The sequence below is a fragment of the Artibeus jamaicensis genome, unplaced genomic scaffold, assembly GCF_021234435.1.
Source record: "Artibeus jamaicensis isolate MK-2021 breed Jamaican fruit bat unplaced genomic scaffold, CSHL_Jam_final contig_233, whole genome shotgun sequence".
Classification (NCBI taxonomy): Eukaryota; Metazoa; Chordata; class Mammalia; order Chiroptera; family Phyllostomidae; genus Artibeus; species Artibeus jamaicensis.
The window spans coordinates 42,227,970-42,253,587 of record NW_026521486.1 but is presented as its reverse complement, the minus strand read 5'-3'; positions in this window follow the sequence as shown (position 1 = coordinate 42,253,587).

Here is a 25,618-nt window from a genome sequence, read left to right as displayed (position 1 = left end):
TGTGACTCAGCTCTGTATGGAAAACCTACAGAAGCGAAGTGATGGGCAGGAGCAAGACCTTCAAACCGAGTTTTCCTGTGGGAATCAGGCCTAGAAAATGCTTACAGACTGTTATGGCTTGCTCTTGCTAGAAATCCATCACCCTGGTCTAAAACAACAAATGTGTATTGTCTGTCTTCAAGGTAACTTCCAAAGCCTGTATGAGATCTCCCAAGGACAGAGCTAATCAGCTCATCGTCATTCCCCTTTGCATGTTATTTTTATTTCCTTGATTGTACCTAGAATGTAGACAATAATATTCTATGTGATAGATAATAAATCTTTCTCTGATGTAAGACCCCAGGAAAGCAATAAAAGCCTGTCTAGGCAAGGGTCGGGGTGCTCCCCTCTTGAGGGAGTGGCCAAGGCACCATAGGCACTCTCCCCTTAGGAGAGTAGTCGTGCCTGTTCCCTTTTTCCACACAGGGTTGTTGTCACCTGTGCATTGATTCTCATTGTCAGTCACAACAGGTGGACTCTGCTGGACTGGGTCTTCAATGCTGTAATGCATTTTGATATGTATGTGTGTGTATTCATATATATGTATATATATATATATATATATATATATATATATATATATGAATGAATCAGGACTGTCCATTCCAGTCTTACCCATTGTTCTCTTCTCGGTTTCACAGCCTTCTCTGCCTCTTCTTCCCATGAACCAAGTGCACTAGAGAAACTCATAAGCTATAGCTACAATAGCTTGACATCTCTTTTTATATCTCTCTTTTATGCCAACTTCTATGGAAGAAATGCTGATTCATTCAAACTGGATCAGAAAGCACTCTGGTCTAATGAACCATAATCAGGAGAGTTTAGTTACAGACATAGGATACAAATACGGCCACAGGGGAACCAACTACTACAGATGAAAAGTTTCAAGGCATGGTGATGCTGATAAAGTCTTTTTTATAATCAGGGCAGACATTCTAAAAATGTCTTTGTGCCCTAAATTAAGTTCCTTTATGACTCATGACTTCATCCCTGTTGCTTCGTCTGTCTGGCGTGCCTCCATCTGACTTACTGCTCCCTCTCCAGCTATGCCTTTGCCGCCCTTGTCTGTGTTATTTGCTCCTCTATCTGGGCTCCCTCTGTAAGTTTTATGTAACCATATTATAAAACGAATGGCTTCTCTATAGAATTTTATTAACATGTCTGTCTTCCTGGCATAGCTTTTTAAGGCTTCCTGGCATAGCTTATTATGAATCATGTCATAATTTTGCATATTCATGCTAAGCAGAGTAGAAAGCCCTGATGAGTATAATTTTTTCATATATGGTCGAGTAAGTAAGCAGGCAGAAAATTAAATTCCACGTAAGTCTGGTAGCAATGAATAGAAAAGTAGGACCAAGGAGGAAGAACAAGAGAGGACTAGGAAAATAAAGTTTCGTTTTATGTATGCAAAGACTTAGTGACCATGGCATTGGAATGGAGAGCTCATAGGTCGAATAGAGAACAAAAAGTTGATTTTAGTGACAGAAGAAAGAGGCATGTTTGGCACATGAAAATCTTTTGGTGCCTAACAATTTCAACATCTCCCCAGAATATCTTAGAAAAAAATTCCAGAAATGTGACCAGTCTACAAAAACTGCATGATGTCAGACATATAAATCAATCATGTCATAAGAATAAGAATTTTACTTATTCTTTGTCAGTACAAAAATTAAATTAATCAACTTATATATGTAACATTGTTCTCATATTTGCTGAAGATGAATTTTTCCTGCTGATGGGACAAACCGAACCACATAGACTTCTATGAAAGATACCTTAGAGTGAAAATAAATTTAAAAAATTAATTAAAATAAACAATAGACTGAATGAAAGTGAAAATCAAAGAAAAAGGGAAAAGAGTGGAATCCTCTTGAATGCCAGGCCCACGAGGTCCAGCCTTTTAATAGCATTGGCATTATGTTCAAGTAAACCCTGATCAGATTATGTGGATCTTAATTCAGCTATGACATTTTCTAGATGTAAATTGGGATAATTTATTTAACCTCTCTAAATATTTCAACTGTAAATGTAGGTATTTGAGGAACTAGTTGAGAAAAGTTCAAATAAAGGTTAAATTAATCAAATATTTTGCACTGCAACAAACTCAACAAGAATTAACCACATTTGGAATAAAACAAAGAAAAGAAAAGATACTTACTCATGTAAATGACAAGTCTAAGACAAAGAAAAGAAAAGATACTTACTCATGTAAATGACAAGTCTAAGCAGAATTAGAACAAGGGACTTGAACAATGTTACAGAGTTTATTTTGTGAGCTTAAATCTTAGCCAGCCTCTTTCTATGTGGACAAAAAGAGGAATTCTGGCAGCCTCCAACTTGTATTTTTATGTCTCATAGTTCATAGGGAACTAAAATCTTCTCTATTATATTTTTAGAAAGACTCTGATTGGCCAAGTTACTTGCCTGCACCAATAATAATCACTATATCCTGGGGACTACTGAACTGCTGGTTAAATAGTCTTACCCATATCTCTGGATTGGGTGGAACATCATAATTGACAGTCCCAACAGAAACATATGGATTCAGAAAAGACAGTTCCCGGAAGAAAGGCATAAGAATAGACAACAGTATAGTGTTCACCACTGGATAAATAAACTTATCTATAAGAAATAAAGGCTTGTAAGAGAGGATGTATATTGAATGGAAGTAAATATTACCATTCTGTCTCCCATCTCCTTTCTTCCCTCTGTCTAGTCTCCACATTTTTCTCTTGGATTAGCCAGGTCAAACTCTATTTTACTTAGAAATCATTTTAGGTCTGCATCCCCCCTGTGGCAAATTTTGATAAGTGAAATCTTGACTGAAATTTTATGGTGAAGCTGGCTATGAGGTTATGTGCTGTGATACATTTCTTCCGTGCATTATCATCTTTGTATTGTACAAACAGAGCTTTATTTGTAGAAGGTAGACAAGTCAAATTTAATAAACATAATTCTTTTTCACAAGAGTCATAGTGTTAACATTTGCAAATATCCCTGCCTTAATGCCACAGCTAGGTGGCAAAACATTAGGCTAGTTTGTCTCCTTTAGAATACATAGAGATTATTGGGTTTAAGACAGAAAGAAGCAAAGTGAAAGCAGATTCTCTCCCCTTCTCTGCTGGTTTAACAGCAGGCTGTATGAATTGAGCTAGGCACCTTGAACACTGACCCTAACCGATGGAGTTTTGAAAACTGCAAGCTGAGCGGTAATCTTTTTATTGTACACATTTAAACCTGTAATTTTAAATCTTTATAATGTGGTATTATTAAAATCTTTGGCTTGCAATGTACTTTTCAAAACCAATTCTTACTGTATTTTTTAAACATTAGAACATTACTGTTCACAGAAGCCCCTCAAGTTACTGTATTTTCAAAGCATAAGATGCACCTAGGTTTTAGAGGAGGAAAATACAAAAAAAAAAATTTGGAAGCAAAAAATGTGGTAAAATATTTAGTAACATAAATAGCATAATATTTCACCAATGTAAGTGTAAATGGAACTCAACAGCAGCCTTAACAATCATTATTCCTCCCAAATTTGGGGGGGAGGTGTCGTGGAATGCGTGTTATAGTCCAAAAAATGAGGTAGCTTTAAATTTTTTTTCTGTTTTTCCATTTTCAATGAAGTCTATATTTCCCCCAAAAGTTGAAGTGCATTGTTTTCATTGCTTGTATATATTTTCTGAATGCAATACCCATAAAGTAAGGCTTCCAATGAAATAAGTTGCTAGATGTGAAATTATTTTCTCTGTTAGGAACAGGCATGTTCTGGGTATTTTGAATAATCAACAAGGAGTTTCTTTAGATACTTAAAATGAAATTAGTGATAACTAATAAAAAGAAGGAACTGTAATGGTAGATTTACGTGCGTGGTTGCACGGCATTGGGGTTGGCCTGGGTACAAACGCACGGGTACAAAACCGGGTGAGCATATTGGTTTCTGCCTTTGCACCTCCTTAGTCAGACAGATACTGGCCACCCCAGGGAAGCACCCCTAAACTGAGGTTATTCCAGTAAAAATTACAATATACATATTTTTATTTGCAAATTCTTTCCCTTTGTGTTGGTTCAGCTAAGGAACTAAAAAAGAAAAGGATGACCTCACTTTCTTTGAAGGGCACTTTTCACAAAACCATACCATTCGGGGTTTCTGTAGACTAAATTTACCTGAGACAAGATTGTGAGTGCGATATTTTTAATATATAACACAAAGAGAAATGAAATGTTCTGACATTTTAAAATCATATGATATAGACATATAAAAATAATTAGGATTAATTTAACATGAACTTGACTGGAATATATGACATAGGTAAATCTGGCTATCACCTTTTTAATCTATAGCTAATTCAGGTATATATCTGAGGTGCTTGTTTATCTGCAAAATAAGTGGCTGGCCACCATGATTAATCTAAGGCTCTACTCTGCTTCCAACATGAACTGGAAGGTGCCATTATCAAGTGGTTCAGTCTCTCCTCTACTTACTGTAAAATGAGAGCAATGACTTAAGTGCCTCACATAATTTTGTACAGTCAAATGAGGTCATGGGTATCAAATCCCTTTACAAATTTGAAATTCATTTCACATGTAAGTCATAATTAATATTAAAGATTAGGAAAACAGGTAATTATTCACAGGTTTTAGATACTAGTCCATAATGTTTAAGAAATCTATCATTGGGATTTATCATTTGGAAATTCATCCAATGAAGTATCCACATTTTATCATTACTGGTGACCCATTCATTCTTCAATTTAGCTTTGGTATTTTCTTCTTCTTTACTGTTCACTCTTCACTTCTCCTCTAGTTACCTGAGGAATATTTATCCACTCGCTTTTTAAGCCAATACATGTTGAGCCTTCACTGTGTGCCAGGTGGTCTGTCCTTGTGTATATTTGCACCCATATTAAGTTTTTATGTGATCACTTATTTTATGCATGGTTCTTTACAATATTCACACATCCAAATTTTCATTGTTTAATTTTCAACAACTAGTGCTTTTGTGCTCAAGCCATTCTAGTTGAGACGACCTGCCTTTTTTCCCATTTCATGGGTGGTTCCTTAAATTCTTTTTGACTTAATTCCTTACATTTCTTTCTTGTAACCCACTAAGTGGATTGAAATGGATTTCCTGAACATCTACCCACTCAAAAGTTAGAACAGTGATGAATGCTTACATGAAAATCTTTAGGGAGCTTACCCTGTAGTCACAAAGATGGAAAGAAAATTCTGATTTATAGCAAAACAGAATCAGTCTTTGACAGAGGAATACTTTAAGTCTAACTGGAGAATAGTGGAGAGTCGACTCCACCAGACAGGCAGATGAGGAGAAGGGTGTGAAGGCACAGATACATGAGCTAAATTTTGAAGGGTGACTAGAATTTGGCTGAACAATATGATAGCAAATGTATTTTAGAGAACAGCAGGTGAGGTTATTCCTCTGAAGTAATTACAAGTACATAGATTGGAAAAGTAGCTGAGGTGAAAATAGATTCTTTGTGAAAAAAGAATGGGATATGAGTTTCTGGGTGTAAAAACAGCTGGCTTCTTGCTGCATCTTTACATGGCCTTTTCCCTGAGCACAGAAGAAGGAGGTGGCAGAGGGGACAGAAAGAGAGAGAGAGAAAGAGAGAGATGCGCCCCTGTACCTTTGGTATCTTTTCCTTTTACTCTAAGGATACCAGTCCTACCAGATTATTGTCCCATCCTTATGATATGATTTAAACTTCATTGCCTCCTTAAAGACCCTCTCTCTAAATGTAGTCACAGAGAAGATTAGAGTTTCAAAATATGAAAGGTGGGAAGAATTCAATCATTAAGTTAGAGGATGGAATTAATTGCTCCAAATAATAAAAATAATATATTACAGTAATTTCTCTATCTTTTATAAAATTCAGGTGGCTGTAATAGGTTCTGCCACATTCAAAAGGAAAGAAAATGCCAAAGGCAAGGCTTTAGACTGGAAAATTTTTCATATAAAATTAAGGTCCTCATATCAACTGGGGCCCTTATCTAACTATTGAGAAGAGTTATGGCCAGACGTGGGTGGGTGGGGAAGGGACTGTTAGAACTTCCTTTGTCAAACTCTACTTTATGAGTTCTTTCTTTTTTCAATAAATGTTTCCACTGTCACTAAGGGAGATATTTTCTACCTCATGACACTCATAAGAGTAGATTTATTGATTTTGATCAGTGTCAATGCACGAGAAGTACCACATGGTAACCACACTAAAATTGAAGTTATATGACAGAGGGGAACAAAGAGAATGCCACTTCAAACATCTGCACATACTCTAAGCTCCAGTTCACACTTTCTATGGTATTTGTATAATTTACAAAGCACCTTTGCAGATATTATCATTTGAAGCTCAAATTATTCCTGTGAGATAGACAGAGGAAAATATCCTCATTTTTTGCAAAGAATGAAGAACTTTCCTAATTAGCAGAGAAAAAATTCAAACCCAGTTTTTCTAATTATTATACAAGTATTTCTTAGAACTCACTTAAAGAATATTCTACTGATGCCTCTTTTGGAAGTTTGTTGATTCTTCAGTTTCTTTAAACTTGCTAATCAACTATAATAAAAGAAATCTAATCAAAGGCAAAACAAATATCAGCATTTTAGAATTATAGTTATTACAAAAATGATTTATTTCTTTTCTAGAAGAAGATGGGATTACCAAAATTGAGATCCAGAATTCAGCCAGGCTTTAAGGCAGTTTAATGTTCTCTGCCACACTTTATTTATAACAATCTTTATAAAACTTCAACCTTATAAAAATTTTCTGCTTAAAATACTCCCATGTTTAAACTGTAGTGACATCTAAAATAAGATTCATTCTTATTAGATGGCTAGGAAAAATGTATTTTTGTCTCTCTCTCAAGCTTTGCCAGTTTTGTGTCCAGCCTTGATGTTCTCCTTCAAAGCCAGCATCCTTTTTCATATTCTAATATCTTATTCATCCTTTAAGAGTTAATACAAATGTTGCTCTCATTTGAGAAGTTTATCCTTAGATTCCACAAGAGAAATAGGATTGTTTTTCTCTCTACCTGCTTAACAATTAATTAAATTAATTAATTTATTATTATTATTATTTTACTTTTCACTCTCACTTTGTGTAAAGGCCCGAGAGGCCACTCTGTTCTATGCAGTTTTATATTCCAATACTTTACTGTAGGTACTTACTGTTTGTTAAACAAATCAATTCATCAATGTTGCAGTTTGGATATAGAGAGATAACGTATCATCAAGATTTCTTAAAAAAGAGCTTTGAAATCAGACCTAGATTTAAATCCTAGTTTTAACACTGATGAAAAATTTTTCTTATATTTCTTAGTTTTAACATCTGTATAATTGCAATAAGTTAGGAATCTTAAGATGATTAATATAGTGCCTAGCACATTGAATATTCAAAATATGCTAGGTACCAGTTTAATTTTAATAATAATATACTTAATTGAGAAAATAGTTAATAGGGTATGGTTGGTATATTGCAAATCTAAAGAGAAATGAACCAAAGACATTCCTCAAGATCATAGAGAAGGAAGTTTCACATGGGTGTCCTATTACGATCCTTTGGGAAACTCCTATCACAGCCAACAGACTTTATGATGGATGATGTGGCAGCAGAAGGACCTGAAGTGAAGCCAAGCAGCAAATGGAGCTGGTTTTGTGGGGGGAGGGGGTGGGAACGATTCGTCAGCTCTAATTCAAGTCAAAGGGTGACCCGTGTGAGACTGCACTGCAGCTACTGGTCACTTAATGAGTTAGTCATCACAGCTAGTTTAATTCTTTTTAATACAAAGTATACAGAATATTTATTAAGTTGGATGTTATTAATCACCCTCCACCCGCTCATCAATGAAAAAGTTATTAAGTCCCTATCCGTTGGACTGTGTAGAAGACTCAGCCCTTTATTAGAGCATGGACTAAACACCTCTGGAAGGATATGCAGAGAGTCCATTGTGTTTCTCTTTCCTCGCTTCTATTTTACAAATATTAAAATTATTGCTGCCAATTCTGAACAGTATCTTTTGTATTGTTTCAATCTCAGCTTTATAAACACAACAAAACTTAATTACATTTTGTAATAATTCCTCATATGGTTGTAGCTATTGTGGTTTTTATATACATTAACATTTTACTCTTAAGTAATATTTGCCAACAAATTAATACTATAAACCAAATAGCAGGTTGCAAATTGGATATATTTAAGAGATTCTATTAGCTAAAGGCAACTTAAAATATTCACTTACACATGGTGTGCAGTCAGGGCCGGCCAATCCGATCACCAATTACTTACCATCAGTCTTTGATGACTCTCTGCTCTACAAGGCGAACACATCAAGTTAATATCCGCCCCCTTGAGGAAAACAAAACAAGGCAACACAATTATAAACCAAGACACATGAAATAATTGTTGTACATTTAGTGCTTGTCAGAAAAAAATCAAAATTAAAAGAAATACTTTAAAATTATTTGTAGTAGAGATGCATTCTGGACCACAAACTGTGTGCCCCATTTACCCCCCAAATCAATATTTTGTTTGACCTGCTCTAAATAAACTTCTATGCTGTTGAAACTGTGAACAATGAATGTTTAGCCATTATAGGAGGCAACATCTGAGAAGTTTTCATGCCCTCATGTCAGGGAAAGGGTCCCACACTGCAGGCTTGCATGTCGTCATTTCCCAATCCTGCTACTGCTCCTGAGCTGAGGCGTCTGCATGGTGCAGGACCCAGTGTGGGGTAAGGATGGACTAGCCTGACTCGGGGCTCACTTTCTTGATGGACAGCTGGACACTGCAAAGGCCAGCTCCGTGTCCTGAAGGCCAGAGTGGAACTGGGGCCCTGGGCCTCACTTCACCCACAAGTCTTCCCCTCCCTTGTGCTTGGAAGTAGCTCTCCAACTGTTTCTCATGTGTATGCGTGTTGAATGTGTGTGTGCGGCCAGGGGGAGGCAGGGCCCTTCTACTCAGTTGGGTGTCCCAAGACCAGAACATCTCTTGCCTTCAGGCTGCATTCTCTTCAGGGCAAAGACTCTCACACAGCATGGCCTCAGGCTTGTGACTGAAACTTGGCCTGGGGCATGGGCAGCTGGGCCGGGTGAAGGGAAAGAGATCAACACAGAGAATCAACCTAGGTTCCCATATCGCCTGTATTTCTGGCCCCATTTTAAAGGTAAGTGAGGAAGCAGGGATGAGTTTTGAGGTAAGGCTTTAATAATTGGAATAAATTAGGCATCACTGAGTGGTTTTTAAAAAGGCAAAGGACAGTAATAAATCAAGCTTAGAGTGAGAGGGGAACAAAGAAAGGAAAATTAATTTTGATTTGAGCTTAGGTGAAGTTTCTAAAATTGGCAGATCATGGCAGCTTAAATGCTATTTTTTAATCTCCTTTAAGTAGAGGTTATCCTATAAAGGAAACCAGCCTTCAAATATATTTCCTTTGAAATGAACATCTTACCCTGGCGTTTCCTCCACGTGTTAGGGGACTGCTGTGAGGAGGCCGAGGAGGGGCTGAGTAAGCCGGACTCCGCAACTCCCAGTCTTATGTCAGTCAGAGTGACTCCGCTTAGATGTTTTCTCTGTTGGGCTTAACCAGTATGACGCATTATGACGAAAGGATTCTCTGACCAAAGGAGGGGCAAAAAGTGTGTCAACAACCATTATAGGATATCAGAGAAATGACCATTATGATAGAATAAAAAGGGTAGATGCTACTACATATTTTTAAAATGTGCAAAGCTAAAAAAAAATCCATCATATGAGAGAACTAAGACAAACAGTAAAATTAGCTATCAAGGGGACTTATTAACACAGTAAAGGATCTAAATCTGTGGTACTTTTACAACATAACATTTCATAGTGAAATATTTTTGAATAAGCAATTCAAAGCTATCTCTGTAGGTAGAAAATTCAATATTCAAAGATTTAGAGAAAAATGAGATTATGAGTTATTATTCCTCTTACGTAGCCCAGTTTATTTTTCTATACCCTGTTGATCTTCACTATGGTGATTTTTTTAAAGAGAGAAGTATATTTTATTTACAACCTACAGTGTTCACATCTAAGTAATGTCATAACATCCCATTATAGTTTTTAATAATAGTGTGATGAAATTATTAAAATATGAAGAAGAAGAAAAGAAAGAAAGAAAGAAAGGAAGAAAGAAAGAAAGAAAGAAAGAAAGAAAGAAAGAAAGAAAGAAAGAAAGAAAGAAAGAAAGAAAGAAAGAAAAAAGAATCCAGGTTAGAGAAGAAAATATCTGTTAAAAATCATCTATGGCATCAGAAGAAGCTCTCGTTGAAGTCCTATTTTCTTACCTAAGTGTTGTATGACTTTTCTGAACCTGTTTCTTCATCTGTGAACTGAAGTTAATAACTTTTAATGTGGAATTCCAGGTATTTTCCTAAGCATATGGTATTTATTAATTCAACCTCACACTATCCTGTGAGGTGGTCACTACTATCGTCACCACCTTCCAGGTGAGGAACCTGGGACCTACGGCAGTCTAATGTCACATAGACAATGAGTGGTAAAGCTGGGATTCCAACTCAACAGTCTGACTGGAAAGCTACATGGTTAACAGCTACCTACTATTATCTCTCTGAGGAGCTGAACCTAGGCGTTATGACAACAGTCTGCTCCTTACCCCTGAGTCAGTCACTTATCTAAACATTCATTATACAGATAGTTATTTGTGTCAATGATGTCACAAAACTAAGAATAAAAGCAGGAAAAATGGTTACTCTCTTGATACTCATGCTATATAGCAAGGGAAACAAAATAATTAAACCAAATCTATATGATGTTTCAGGTACTAAGTGCTAAAATGAAGAAAATAACTTAGGGAAGAGACTAAAAAGATAGGAGCTGTTTTTACTTAGATGGGTTGTTGACTGGAGGTTTCCTGACAGGGTGATGTTGGAACAGAGATAAGAATACAATGACCAAATCATGGGGAACAGTTATGAGGATTATATGAGTATGAAAAAGTACTTAAAACAAGGGCTAGCTAACTCATACTTTCCTCTCTTCTTAGAGTAAAAAGAAATTGAGAGATGGGGCCCATGAAAAGACAAAGTATTGATGGGAAGCTTGCTTATTCAAACCTTTTTTTAATATAATAAAAAAATAACATAACCTAAAGTCCCCAAACTCCTTTGAGCATTCAAATTTACCAAAGCAAATGCTTTGCAAACCAAGACGTGAGCTGTGTTTGTGTCTGCCGCTGTGTGTAAGACAGAGAAAGAGGACAAACAAAGGAGAAAGAAAAAGTTGAAAGGAACGTTTGAAAGTTTGAGCACAAAGTGCTGACAGACTTTTGAGCATTTCAAAGCACAAAGCACCTAATGTATTAATAAATAATGCTTCTGGCAGGTCAGAATTCAGAACTTTGTGAAGAGATGGCAAGACAAGTATTTGGCTGCTTCTGGATTTCATCCCATTCAATTAATGTCACATATATCATCTGCCTCACCAAAACTCATAAATCACAGGCACAACTGCTCTTATTTTTTAACCAATGCCATGGCTATCATGATACCATGCAGAGGAATTGAAGTTTCCTTTGGGAAAATTATGTGCACATTAAAATTTTATATGACTAACTGGAGAATAAACATGGGAACATAATAGCTCTAAACTTCTTTGGATAATATACTAGCCTATATAACGGTAAGTATCATATCAAAGCATCTAATTTGCTTGAGTCAACACAGTACATTCAGGGTGACTTTGTGTCATGGTTTTGGTATTAAATTAAAGTGAAATTTATATAAAAGTCCATCTGAAATTTAATCCAGAATCCAGGTGCAGGGATTGTAGAGTAATTACTTTGGGGTTCTTGGCATGGACAGGTGGGTCAGATCAAGTTAGTGTTACCTTATATTGCACTGCTGCTGTTATTTCAACTTTGCAGCCCCTTACTGATATTTTCACCCATCATATTTAATCTGTAAATATGTAGTCAATCAATACAATGCAGGGAAATTTGAGTAATGGAAGTTGATGGATATAAATGTGCTTTTGTTTCTCTAATGGTCACAAACTTCTTTGTAGGAGGCAATAATGGAGGAAACTCTAATCCAGTAGGCTGCTCACTGCTTCATTTATTTTGGGACTTGATTAAGCTTCTGATGTCCCCAGTGGAGCTTCTTGCTAGAACATGGGGTGCTGGGGGAAGAAAGCACCTCTGTGCTCCTCCCTCTGCCCTTCCATCTGGTCCTTTCCCTCACCCGACACTTTCAACCTACTTTTTGCAAACCTTCCCATAGCCTGTACTCTAGTCCAAGCTGCTACCTCCTCCAAACTGGTGCTCAGATTATTTTTATCTCTGAAAAGAAGTTTCCATGTTTAAAGGCATAAGACTTACATTATTTCAGTTGCATAAAAAAAGTCTCTTTAATCTGACACTATACCTCAGCCCTTTAAAATAGATCAGATTAGAGCCTTAAAACTGGAACCTGTCAGAGGGATGGCGTGACACCCTTTGAAGTGGCTGAAGCTTCTGTTCCTCCATTTTCCTCTATTTCTCTAAAAACAAGGCCTAAAGTTGTTTTAGAAAGATACAGTAAATACTGTCTATAGATAATGTTCTTCAGGAAGTAGAAGGGGAAAAATGGAGACAACTGTACTTGAAAAACAATAAAAAAGTAGAAAGAGGGAAAAGAATATTCTTCATATTCACAGAATGAATTCAGTTTTATAAAGCGCACTCTTATTTTACATAATAGGTTAATAGTAGAGTTAAAGCTTGACAATAAACAAAGTTCCTCAGATAAGGCCTTTTAGAAGAAATTTCTCTGAGAATGGATCCAGCCATATCTATTTCCAAAGGACTCAGTTACATGCAACTTTAAAGTGACATGTCTTTCTCATTAGTAGAAAAAACATAGTAGAACTTAACAGAATTTAAACAATCACTTGGGTTTACATGCATTTTATATTTCAGTAACCAAGTAACATTAAAAAATGCAGTGGCTTATGACAATGTGCCTGATAAGGTTAACAGTATAATGAGAGAAACAGCGTTAGATAAAAAATACTGTCAAGACACAGACCGTTGCAGGAGTATTGCATTCCATGCTCACACCCTTTCTAGGTGTGGTGTGACTTTCCCTCAGTCCTTGTGAAAACTGAACACTGAAAATAAATAATGCCTACCATGCACATACCACAGTTTACACTGAACCAGATGGTGGCTGCAGCTGTAGAAAGCCATGCTTCTGACTTTAGAGCAGCCCCTGCGGATCACTAATGCATTTAAGTCATGCCTTAACCCTCAGAGGAAAGTCATTGCACATCCTGTCATGAAACTCAAAAGAGACAATCCTTTTTCTAAGGACGGATTGTTTCTGTGACAGTGGTGGCTTAAGATTACAAATTCGATTCCAAAAAAATTTCTTTATCTCCATTGATGTTCACTGCAATTTTTGAGGCATCGTCCTAAGTCTAAGAGGCTCTTGTCAAGTGGAATAAGGGGCAAGCCTGTGTGTTGGAATGTTAGATTGGAGTGGCTTTGTTGTATTTTTAGTCCTTTGAGTCACTTTCTAGATATATTCCTCGTCCATTAATACATAATCAGGTTGAATTTTAAGGTATCTACAATCATGGAAATAGCAAAATTCCCTGTGCCCAATTTAAATCTAATCAGGCCATCTTAAAATATAAAATATATGTGACAAAATATAATCAAGTGTTAAGCAGTGTGATATAATTGGGCAGGGCTAAATGAACTCACAGGAGTACGCAGGTTGCAAAAATTGGCAGATAATTGAAGACCACCTGCCCTTGATGAGCGGGCAAAGAATGGAGAGGCGGGAAGAGAAGAAGTTTCAGGATGAGAAGGAGACTGAGCCCTGGAGAAGTGGACCTGGTTGAGAATGTTCTCAGAAATAGAAGGAATTGCTCTGACCAGAATTTAATGGAAAATACATTTCGATTGTTTGAATGGGAGGATATAATAAACAATTTAAAATTTCTGGTAGTAAATGGTGGATGGATTTAGAACAGTGAGCTTTTGGTTGTGAAATTTTGTAGAATTTTCAGCAAGTGCATGAAAACTACCTGTGAAGAATTGTGACATTATAGATTAAATGAAAGAGAAACTGAGACCACAGGACCTCAAGTCAGGTAGAGGGTTGTTTTTCCCAATTTTCAGATAAAGACTATAGCAAGGAATCAGCTGCTTGTGAAGAAATATGTTGAAGAAACCATCAGAATCGAAGGAAAAGATGGTTATTCTGAACTGATAGTTATAAGAAGCATTAAAGAGACTTGAGAAGCGTATTGGACTGGCCAGAGGAGCGGGCCCCTTATTCCCCAGCAGCGACCGAGCTACGTCGTCCTGCCACACTTATTCTGCCTGACTGCCTTGCTAACTCTAATAATAATAGTACCTGATATTTACAATGTCTTATACTTGTGACTTAGTGAAATGGTTAACTTTATTTTGAAGATGGAAAAAGAAGAAAGCGTTTTGTCCAGTCACATAACCTGAAAAAAGACACATGCCTTTTAACACCAATTCTAGCCTTTGAATTTTCCATACTGCTAGAAAAACCAGCTTTGAAGAAACAAAAGAACTGCAGTGTGGAGCTCAACTGTGAAGTGATGCCTGGGACCTGCTGTTAGGTGATTGTGCCTATTCCTATGTTGACATGTCAACCTGTCAAGTTAGGAGTGAAGGCTGGCTGTCTTTTCACTCTTTTGTTCAGGCTTTTCTAGAGTAAATTTATGATCTTTGAATCTTACACTTTCCCACTGTGTATTGATGAAAAATTCACCCATTGTTTCCCCTTTGGCTGTACACTTAGAGAGAAAGACAGTTGAATGGCCTCTCAAAGGGTCTAAAATTTGGGATGGGTATGTTTGTTTGCACACAGATTCCGTTTTGTAGGCAGAGTGCCCAGTTGTATTTACATTTTTGTTTATTATTTGTTTAGCATTCCACATGTTCTTTAGTCTGCTGCTTTGTAAATACAATCACATTTGGCTGCTCTTCTGTAAAAGGGATAATGTCATTTAAAGATAGGAAATAGATCCATATCAGAAGTGGGATAAAATCTGTGCTTTTGAGCCTTTTATGCTTTGCCATTTATTTGATTACCAGAACATTTTCTGTCTACCCTGAGAAAAGAAGCGTTCTGAGGTTCTCACATGCTGTCTTGAAAATACCTTGAAAAAAGAAATGAAGATATGGAAAAAATAAGAAAAATTAAATGGATGGATGAGTAAGAAACAATTTGTTTGCCAGTCTTTATTACAATTAATTTAAAAAGAATTTATTGATAGTAGAATTTTGGGCATGTGGTTTACATTCAGCTAACATGCTTCATGGAATAATGGGTATAAAGTATTATTTGTGTGTGTGTATGGGGGGGGGGGAGAGTTTTCCCTTACTCTGTCTATGGCTGAACACAAAGTACCAAAATAAAATATGTATTAAGTCCTCACTTAATGGGGAAAATATCATAAAACAGTCCCATTTAAACTATGGTGCCCCCTCTACTAATATAAATCACTAGGAGGTATATTTCTCTGGTGATTTGTTACAATTAAATATATTACAGAATCATTTGTCTATTTACAACACCATGAGATACTACAATGGATATTGAGATGAACAGAAATTTAATGAAGATGCAAGGAGAAAGGGAGTGACTGCCACAGTGAGCTACCGCTGAAAATAAGTGGACTTTGAGGCAAGGCACATGAGGGAATAAAAGGTGGCTTGTGCTTGTGTAGAATAATGGGGAATGGAGGCATGGCAGCGATGGATGGAACTGATAAGTAGGCAAAAAAAGGAAATATCATATATTACTCGAAAGAACTCAGAATTTTTCAGGTCAGCTCCATGTGGGGATAGGATAAACTGAATGTTTGTGCCCCCCCCCGCCAATCCATTTGTTGAAACCCTAGGTCACAATGTAACCTTATTAGGAGGTGGAGCTTTTAGGAGGCAATTAGTATTAGATGAGATCATGAGGTTGGAGACCTCATGAGTGAGATTAGTGGTTTTATAAGAGTCTTGAGAGAGGCAGAAATTGGTTCTAAAACCTGGGGCTACTACTGTAACAAATAGCTAACTGTGGAAACCAGCTTTGGAAATGGGTAATGATCACAGGCTGGAAGAGTTTTGAGGTGTGTGCCAGAAAAAACCTACATTGCCAGGAACAGACCCTGACAGGCAATTCTGGTGAGACTCAGAAAGATAGGAGAAAAGATGCCAGGAAAGCTTTTTATCTTAGAGTATACCTAAATAATCCCAAACAGAATGTTCATAGAAAAGGCCACTTTAATGAGATCTGGAAATGAGGACCATGTTATTGGAAACTAGAGGAAAGGTGATCCTTGTAATAAAGTGGCAAAGGACTTGCCTGATTGTGTTTTGTGTTTTAATGTTTTGTGGAAGGTAGAACTTGTGAGTGATGGAATTAAATATTTAACTGAGGACATTTCTAAGCAAAATGTTGAAAGTGCATCTTAGCTTCTGACTGCATATGGTAAAATGCAAGAAGAGAGAAATGACTTAAAGATGGAATTGTTAAGCAAAAAACAGAACTAAAGAATTTGAAAACTTCTCAGGCTATCCATACTGCAAAAAAATAAATCCTGTTCAGAAGGAAATGCACAAAGTGTGGCAAAGCATCTATTTGATAAGTAGATTGGTATGCAAGTGAATCAGGAACTCCATCAGCCACCTCAGTGGAAAACTGTCAGTTTGAACTGAAAAGGAAGGAGACGGGAAGTAATGGAGGAAGGCTGTTAGACTTTTGGATTTTTCCAGGACAGGATCATGGAACTATTTGGGTCTGAACTTGTACTATCTTCAAGACAAAGAAAGAATGGCCCTGACAACTATCCAGAGATCAGTAAGGCTACTTCCTTTGTCTCAAAGGGGGGAGGGGCATCACCTTGCTTTCAAGAGGCCATATGGCCTCTGCCCCAAGCCTTGAGGGTGGGACCATGTGGCAGAACCCTGGGGATGCAAAGCTGTTGGGTCAGAACCAACACCTCATGAGCCTCGGAGGCAGAGCATCAAGTCCAAAGAGCATTATCCTTGGGCCTTAAGGTCTAATACAGTTTGCCCTGTGATGCTTTAGACTTGCTTAGGGACTGTCATTCCTTCCTCCTTTCTTATTTTTTCTTTTTGGGTTGAGAATATCTCTTCTATGCCTGTCCCACCATTGGATTTGGAAAAACATAATTTATTTGGTTTCTGAGGTCCACAGGTAGAGAGAAATTTTGCCTCAGGATGGATAGCGCCTTAAGTCTCTTCCATATCTGATTTAGGTGACATTTAGACAAGTCTTTGGATTTAGACTTTAGATTTGGTGCTGGAATGAGCTGAGACTTTTGAAGTTGTTGGGATGGAATGAACGTATTTATATGTGAGATGAGCATGAATAATGGAGAGATACAAACACGGGAGGAACATGGTTTGGACTAAACGTTTGTATCCCTGCAAAATTCATATGTTGAAACCCTACCTTCCAATGTGATGGGGGAACCCACATGGGTGGTATTAGTGCCCTTTTAGGGGTCATGACAGGTCTTGCTTCTTTGCTCCTGCCATGTTAAGACACAATGAGAGGTTGGCAATCTGTAACCAGTAACACGGGTCTCACAAGAACTTGACCATGCTAGAATACTACCCATGAACTTACATCTTCCAGAACTGTGAGAAATAAATTTCTGTTGTAAAGAATTCTCCCAGGCTATGGTGGTACTTTGTATAGGATCCAGAACTGATTAAAATAGGGATAACCACTGTTAAGTGTCTTTTTAGACACAGAGCATAGTATTTTCATTTCTGACTTCTTCCTCCACCAACTCTAGAATAATGGGTGGGAGCAATTAGACAACCACCCCAATATTGTTTTTATCAGCAATATCACAAAGTTTGTATGGTAGCTTGTCCAAGAGCTTTAATTTGGATATAGGTATAATTGGCTTTTTTATGCCACAAGATTTCAAATTCCTGGATTTTCTGTTTATTCAGACAATAGAGCACATGCAGCATTTTTCTTAACAGAAAGACCCCTGTAATACATTTGTCTCTGCTTATTCACTGCAACATAAATTTAGTGCAGAATTTTTTAAAACAAAATGGTTTACAGGAACTGTCAATAAGCAGTCAGTATGCAACACCATTCTGCTTTTCCCCACTTATTTACCTAAGGCTACAGTCTTAGTTGGTATTTGATCTGCCTTCCAAATCACAGCAGGCAATGATTGGAACAAAGGCTTTACCATTTATTAACAAATTACGAGATTTCCAAACCCCAATATCTAGGTCATCTTTGTCTTCACCTGGGCAGTGCTACATTTTAGCTTGTGTTAGTTGATACTTCCATTTCCTAGCTTTCAGATTTAGGCAGTTAGCACAACTAATAAACACATATATGGATAATTTTCAATTTTGTTAGAATTTTGTTTTTCAAAGATACTTTAAAATTAGTACACACATTTCAAGTTAGAAAGAAATTAAAATTCCATGGGTGATAATAAATATGGAGGAAAATTGGTATTCTCCTACATGCTTACTGGCAAAATCATACTTTAGTTTTGTTGGACAATATAAATCAAGTCTCATAATTAATAGTTTGATAATGTGGTGTCATTCATGAAAAATGTTTTGAGAGATAATAAAGAGAATAAAAAAATGTGCATGATTTATTTCCTATTGTTGCCAAAAAAAAGGCAACTTGCATATTAAAATGAGGAAACTTGGAAGAGAAAATTATGATACTTTTATTCAATAAAATATTATGTAACTTTAAAAACAATCATGAAGACTGTGTTGCTGCATGAAAAGTACTCATTATTTAATATGAAAAAGTGACACAGTGATTGCAAGCAAGTGAAGTCATGTATGAAAAATTATTGGATGGGATTATAGCAAAATTATCATAATTGTTCTGTTCGGTGGTGAGATCATATTGTTCTACAATCTAATTTTTCATCCAGGAAAAATACCTAACAATTTATGGCCTATGACTTACCTTTAAAACATGATCAAGTGTACCTATATTATTAAATTGATTACAGGGGGCATGTGACTGTCATGTGCTGGACAAAATTAGACACAACCTTCTATTGTTTGTTTTGGGCTTTATACTATGTGCAGAACAGCTGTTTCATTCTTTTCTCCTTTAATTATTTCCTACAATGTAGTTACTTAAACTCATACAAACTGCCAATAATTCATTGCTCAAAGAAATTATCAAGGTAATTTTTAGCAAATCTCCTCTGAAATTGTTCAGAATACAGTTTAAAATTGTTTTTTAAAGATATACATAGGCATGCCATGATATTACTGTAATTTCTTTTTAAATAATTTTCCATTTTCCATTCTCATTTTTTATTTTGCTTATACTATACTACCTCCATTTCATTAGTTCTGCCAAGTGATATTGGGGTATTTAAAATACTTTTTTAAAAGCATGGTCATATATGAAACCATTAAAGTCCTAGAGGAGAACACTGGCAGGGAAATCTCAGATATTTCATGCAGCAACATATTTATGGATATGTCCCCTAGAGCAAGGAATATAAAGGAAAGAATAAACAAATGGGATCTCATCAAAATAAAAAGCTTCTGCATGGCTAAAGAAAACAGTATTAAATTAGCAAGACAACCAACTGTATGGGAAAACATATTTGCCAATGATACCACAGACAAAGGTTTAATCTCCAAAATATACAAAGAACTTACATGACTCCACTCTAAGAAGACAACTAACCCAATTAAAAAATAGGCAAAGGACTTGAACAGACATTTCACCAAGGAGGACATACAGAGGTTCCAGAGACACATGAAAAGATGCTCAATATCGCTAGCCATCAGAGAGATGCAAATTAAAAGCACAATGAGATACCACTTTACACCAGTCAGGATGGCCATCATAAACAAAGCAACAAACAACAAATGTTGGAGAGGTTGTGGGGAAAAGGGGACCCTAGTTCACTGTTGGTGGGATTGCAGGCTGGTGCAACCATTATGGAAAACAGTATGGAATTTTCTCAGAAAAATAAAAATTGACCTGCCTTTTGACCCAGCAATTCCACTGCTAGGATTATATCCTAAGAATCCTAAAACATTAATTTCAAAGAACCTATGCACCACAATGTTCATAGCAGCACAATTTACAATAGCCAAGAGTTGGAAGCAACCTAGGTGCCTGTCAGTAAATGAATGGATCAAAAAATTATGGTACATATACACAATGGAATTCAGCAGCAGAAAGAAAGAAGGAGCTCCTACCCTTTGCAACAACATGGATGGAACTGGAAAGCATTATGCTGAGTGAAATAGGCCAGGTGTTGAAAGACAAATACCATATGATCTCACCTTTAACAGGAAGCTGAACAACAAAACAAACAAGCAAGCAGAATAAAAACAAAGACACTGAAATGGAGAACAAGGGGGCAGTGACCAGAGGGGAGAGGGAAGGGAAATTTAGGGGAAAAAGGGGGAGGGATTTGGAGGAACAAGTATGAAGGACACAAGGACAAGAACTAAGGGGGGTGGAAATGGGAGGGAGGTGGGGAGCATGGGGCAGGGGGGAGGCTGGGATGGGAGAAATAGACAGAAAACTGTATTTGAAAAATAAGTAAATAAAAATTTTAAAAAATAAAAAAATAAAAGCATGGTCATAAAACAGCCTTTTTATAAGTAATAGAGAATGTCAACATAAATTTTATAAATAGAAGATCAAAAGTAGAGTAGATTAAAAGTGCATGTTTGATACACACATATTAATAAATTCTCCCAGTTTGGGATCCTGTTACTTAAATATGTAGGTTCACAGTGTTTTATTTTTCTCCATGGACCTCTGGTATATGCTACACAAGTCTGTTCTTCTCTATTTTAATACTTTAATAAAGCACTAAGTATAATTTTTTATGATGAAGCTTATGCGCCACACATTTTTTCCTTCCAACCATATGTCTTAAGATAACTTTTCCTTTGAAAATTTACATTATCTTTCTTGAGGGAAGAATGCTTTTAGCAATTGTGCAGGATATATTTTGTATCATTTTCTACTAGTTCTGGTAGCTTCCACAGTAATAACTATAATAATTGAGTTCACTCAACATTATCTCTTCTTTATGCTATACCTTACAACTTTCATCTTCTTTCTTCTACAACCTGCAGGAGATTCTCAAGTCTATCTTCTGTGTACTAACTTTCATTGTCACTTAGATTTTTAGTTCATTTGTTTTATTTCTAAATTTTCTCTGCACCATTTACTTCTATCACATTTATATTCCCTCATCTGTGACCTTTGCATTTATCTCTGCTTTTATAATGATTTCTGCTCCTGAGTCAGGATTTTTCTTAGCTCAGGATGTGAAATTTCTAAAATTTTCCTCTGATTTAGCAAATGTTGGTAGTCCTCCGAATTGGTAGAATATGGTCCTTTTTACTTGTTCTGCAATAATTTTACACCATCATCTGTGGTTATTTAAAAACTCATTCTTTGCTTAATAGAGATCAATGCAGAATATGACATGGGCAGGAAACTAAAGTTGGTGATTTGCTCTGTTCACTTGGTTGATGTGGACTTTTTTTTTAATCAGTTAGATAAGGCACAACTTACTTAGATACATTGCTTCTTAACATCTACAGTGACAAACACTAAACCAGTGTTTAGGTCCAATCTGAGGGACAGACATGGGAAGATTCCTTAGCTTATTATTTTGACATAAAACTAAAGAAGAACAATATATTAGAGAAAACTAATCCCTCATTTATAATATTTCTACATTCTTCCTGCCTCCACTCCACCTGCATGATTTCCATGTGAGAACCCTTCTCACAGAGTTGCAACATGACATCACCAAAGTCCTTCCTTCCTTCCTATCTCCCTTCAACAACATCATTTTTTCTCCATGAAACACCCTACTTGATCCCCAGCACCCCACTTTACCACATGCTTTTTATCAAATACATCTGGAAGTGTAAGTCCTTGAATAGATATAGTGGGAAAAGGGAATGTTTAAAGGGTGGGAGAAATACAGTACTCAAGAACTAGCACCCAATAAATTGAGGGTCAGTGGCTCCTTTTCTCATTTAGCACGCCACCAGTTTTCTGTATTCAACCAATATTTGTCAGGCTCCTCCACATGCCATGGACTGAGGTAAGTGGTAGAAATACAGCGGTGACAAAAACCAAACAAGTAAATTAAAAAGAAAACTACTATGATCTTTGTCTTCACGAACCTCACATTCTAGTAGGGTCATAAACATGAATAACCTTTCTTTCTATTTTTATACATAGCTCTTTTATTTTTTAATTATAAATTATGGTAAGTATGATGAAGGGCAAGCAGAGAGTACCATTAGAGAATTGAGCATGCTATTGATTAGTGATTGAAAGAATGATTCTCTGAGCAAATGACATTTAAACTGAGGACTGGCGCCTGAAAATGGGTTAACCATGTGATGTGTGGATATGTGATTGTTGGGTGAGAACTGGAGTGGTACGCAGGTGGAGGGAAGGAACAGCCTGCTAAGTGTCCTGAGCTAGGAGAGAACTGGACGTGGATTTGACGTCTGTGAAAGGGAAACCATGCGGTGAAGGAGAGATGAGGCGTGGTTTTCCTGACAAGTGCAACAGAGGCTAGGCACTTTCTATTGCTGCTTTACTTCATTACTTCTGTTTCAACAGGGAGATCATAGGTTTTTCTTCTTAATGTTATCATGAGTTTTCAGTCTTTAACAGCATATTTAAAAGTTGGTGTGTTGTTTTTGTTTGGGGAGCAGGTGGCAGAACTTGCTGCAGGATTTGCTAACCCCTGGTATTTGAAGAAGGCTCAATCAGGGGGCGGGCCTTGTGGATACAGCAGTCTGGTAGCAACCGGAGCACAGATATGACCACAACAACTGTTAGGTGGCCTTGCTGCCGCCCTAGAGTCAGTCAGTATGGGTTACTACATATGCAAAAGCCAAGTAAGGTGCCAGCTTGCCACATCTCTAGTCTCATCAGAAGTTTCAGATGACAGGTGACAGACCACTTTGCCTTGAGGAGCAGCCTCTAATTCAGAGCCGAACAGTCTCATAAATTGACATAAAAGCCCGAAGCTGCACTCTAAGTTAGGGGTCCCCAACCCTGGAACTGCGGAACAGTACAGGTCCCTGGTCGTGTTCAGCACTGGCCGAGAGGGAAGCTCGCCAGAGCTCCACCTCCTGCTGCCCCACCCCCATCCATGGAAAAACCAGTCCCTGGTGCGGAGGCTGCTCCAAGTGATGTTGAAAGGTAGGAAGTCATGTGAAAGCTCAGATGAAACTGGGGGGGGGGGGGGGGGGTGGGAATCAGCTCTGTAGCAGTCTTCCCCAGGACTGGGGTGAGGAATGGCCTCATGACTTGGAGTCCCACCTCCTCCAGCTCCAAAAGGAGCCGCAGGACTCGCCTCCAAGACTTGGATGAGACTGTGGCGAAGGGTGGCCACAACGCCTGTGTGAAGGTGTATGAGATCACCAGGACACCGTGTCAGAACGCAACCTGTTTTTAATGCTGCTCTAATACATATCCTGTGTTCTTTATAATTACCCAAATAAGCCTATAGAAATGACAGTAAAATAGTGTAAACCAATCAGGTTGAAATGCCAAATCTATCTCTCAGAATACATGCATATATGTACACACGATATGTAATTTCTAAAGTGGAGGCATTGTCCCTGTTTGTTACTCAAAATAATTAAATTGGATTTGTGGCCCTGGCCAGGTGGCTCAGTTGGTTGAAGCATTTTCCGATACACAAAAAGGTTGCAGGTTTGATTCCCAAGGCACAGGGTACACACCTAGGCGTTGGGTTTGATCCCCCAAGGGGGGCGCAACTGATTATAGGAGGCAGCTGATCGATGTTTCTCTTTCATATCAATGTTTCTTCTTTCTCTCTCTCTCCCCTCTTTTATCTCTAAATTAAAATTAATAAACATATCCTCGGGTAAAGATTTAACAAATGAAAATAGCATGGCTGTGATGCCAAAACAACAGAGTTCAGAAGAATGTCCAATCTCATTGTAATTGGGGACCTAAGTAAACCTGCAATAAGTTCACTACAGATCCATCAGATGGAAACTTATAAAAAGATTGGCAAACATTTGTTAATTCCATTTTGGTGTGACTTTATAGAAACTAACGACCATGAATAATGAAAATCAATTTTACTTGTTGTTTTCCAGATCCTAATAAAAATTCAAAAGAGAAAACTCAATTTAAAAAAGATAGATGATGATTTTCTGCAGTTGGCAGCAAATTGGTACCCATAATATAAAACCAGAAAGGGAGGGAAACAATGAAACCCGTCACTACTGCATATGAAGGGATACCCCCCAACATGGAATTTATTTATAAAGAATTGTTTATTCTTACATGTTTAATCTTGTCACCTTCAAAATACTCTCTGTTTGATGCAATACAACTATCAAGACATTTTTTCCTCTGCTAAAAAAGTTTTTGAACTTGTAGAGTGTGATGCCTTTTAGTATTTCTGCTGGGATTTTTTGTTTCATCTCTTCCACATGGGCAGAATGTTTCCCTTTGAGGACTTTTTTCATCCAAGGAAACAAATAAAAAGTTGATTGGAGCAAGGTCAGGTGAATAGCGAGGGTGGGGCATGGCGGTCACACTGTTTTTTGGTCAAAAGCTACTGAACATTCAGCGCTCTGTGGGCAGGTGTGTCATAAATCACCCATCATGAAATGGGCAAACACGTTGAAAAGAGTCTTCAAAAAAATTCCCTGAAGCCTCTTGCAGCCTCTCACAACAACACCAGCTGGTGCACCGATACAGATGGGTTCCTAGAACACTCACCTAGCTGGGGAAGCCTGTACTACAAAGGGCCCACCTTCCAGAATACAATTCTGTTTTTTGGATCCCTGCTCATAATTTCAATGTGATGTATTAAAATGTATTACTTTTTCAGAAAATAAGAGACTGGCAGTCTAAGTATGGACAAGTATTTGGAGTGACTGTGATTCTCATACATTCTGGGTAGAAATGTAAGTTGGTAAAATCACATTGGAAAACCGTTTGGCATTGTCTATGAAGTTGAGATGTCATGTTATATGACTCATTCCCCCCCGAAATGGAATGAGTTTTCATAAACCAAAATGCATGCAAACATGTTCAGAAGGCCATGTCCAATAACATCCACAGCCGTATTATTTGAAACAGGCAGAAACTGGAAACAATCCCATGGCCCATAAATACGGATAGTAGCAGGGCTCAATAGAAGAACACTCAAACTACAGAATATTATGTAGTGCAGATTAAATAAACTATAACTACATGTGGTAACAGGATGAGTCTCACAAACATTGTGTTGCATTATGTTGTGAAACGTTATATTGTTGAAAGAAGAGAAATGTACACATCCTATTATTTCACCTATAATAGTGTCTAAAAGCATGCAAGGTAAACCACTGGTGAGGATTCAGAATACAGGTTAACCTCGGGGAGGAGTAAGGGTGTTATCTAAAAAAGGAGGGGGAGTATCTCTTTTTACTGAAAATCACTTGTTTACTTGAAAAAATATTCTCATAATAATTGAATGAGTTG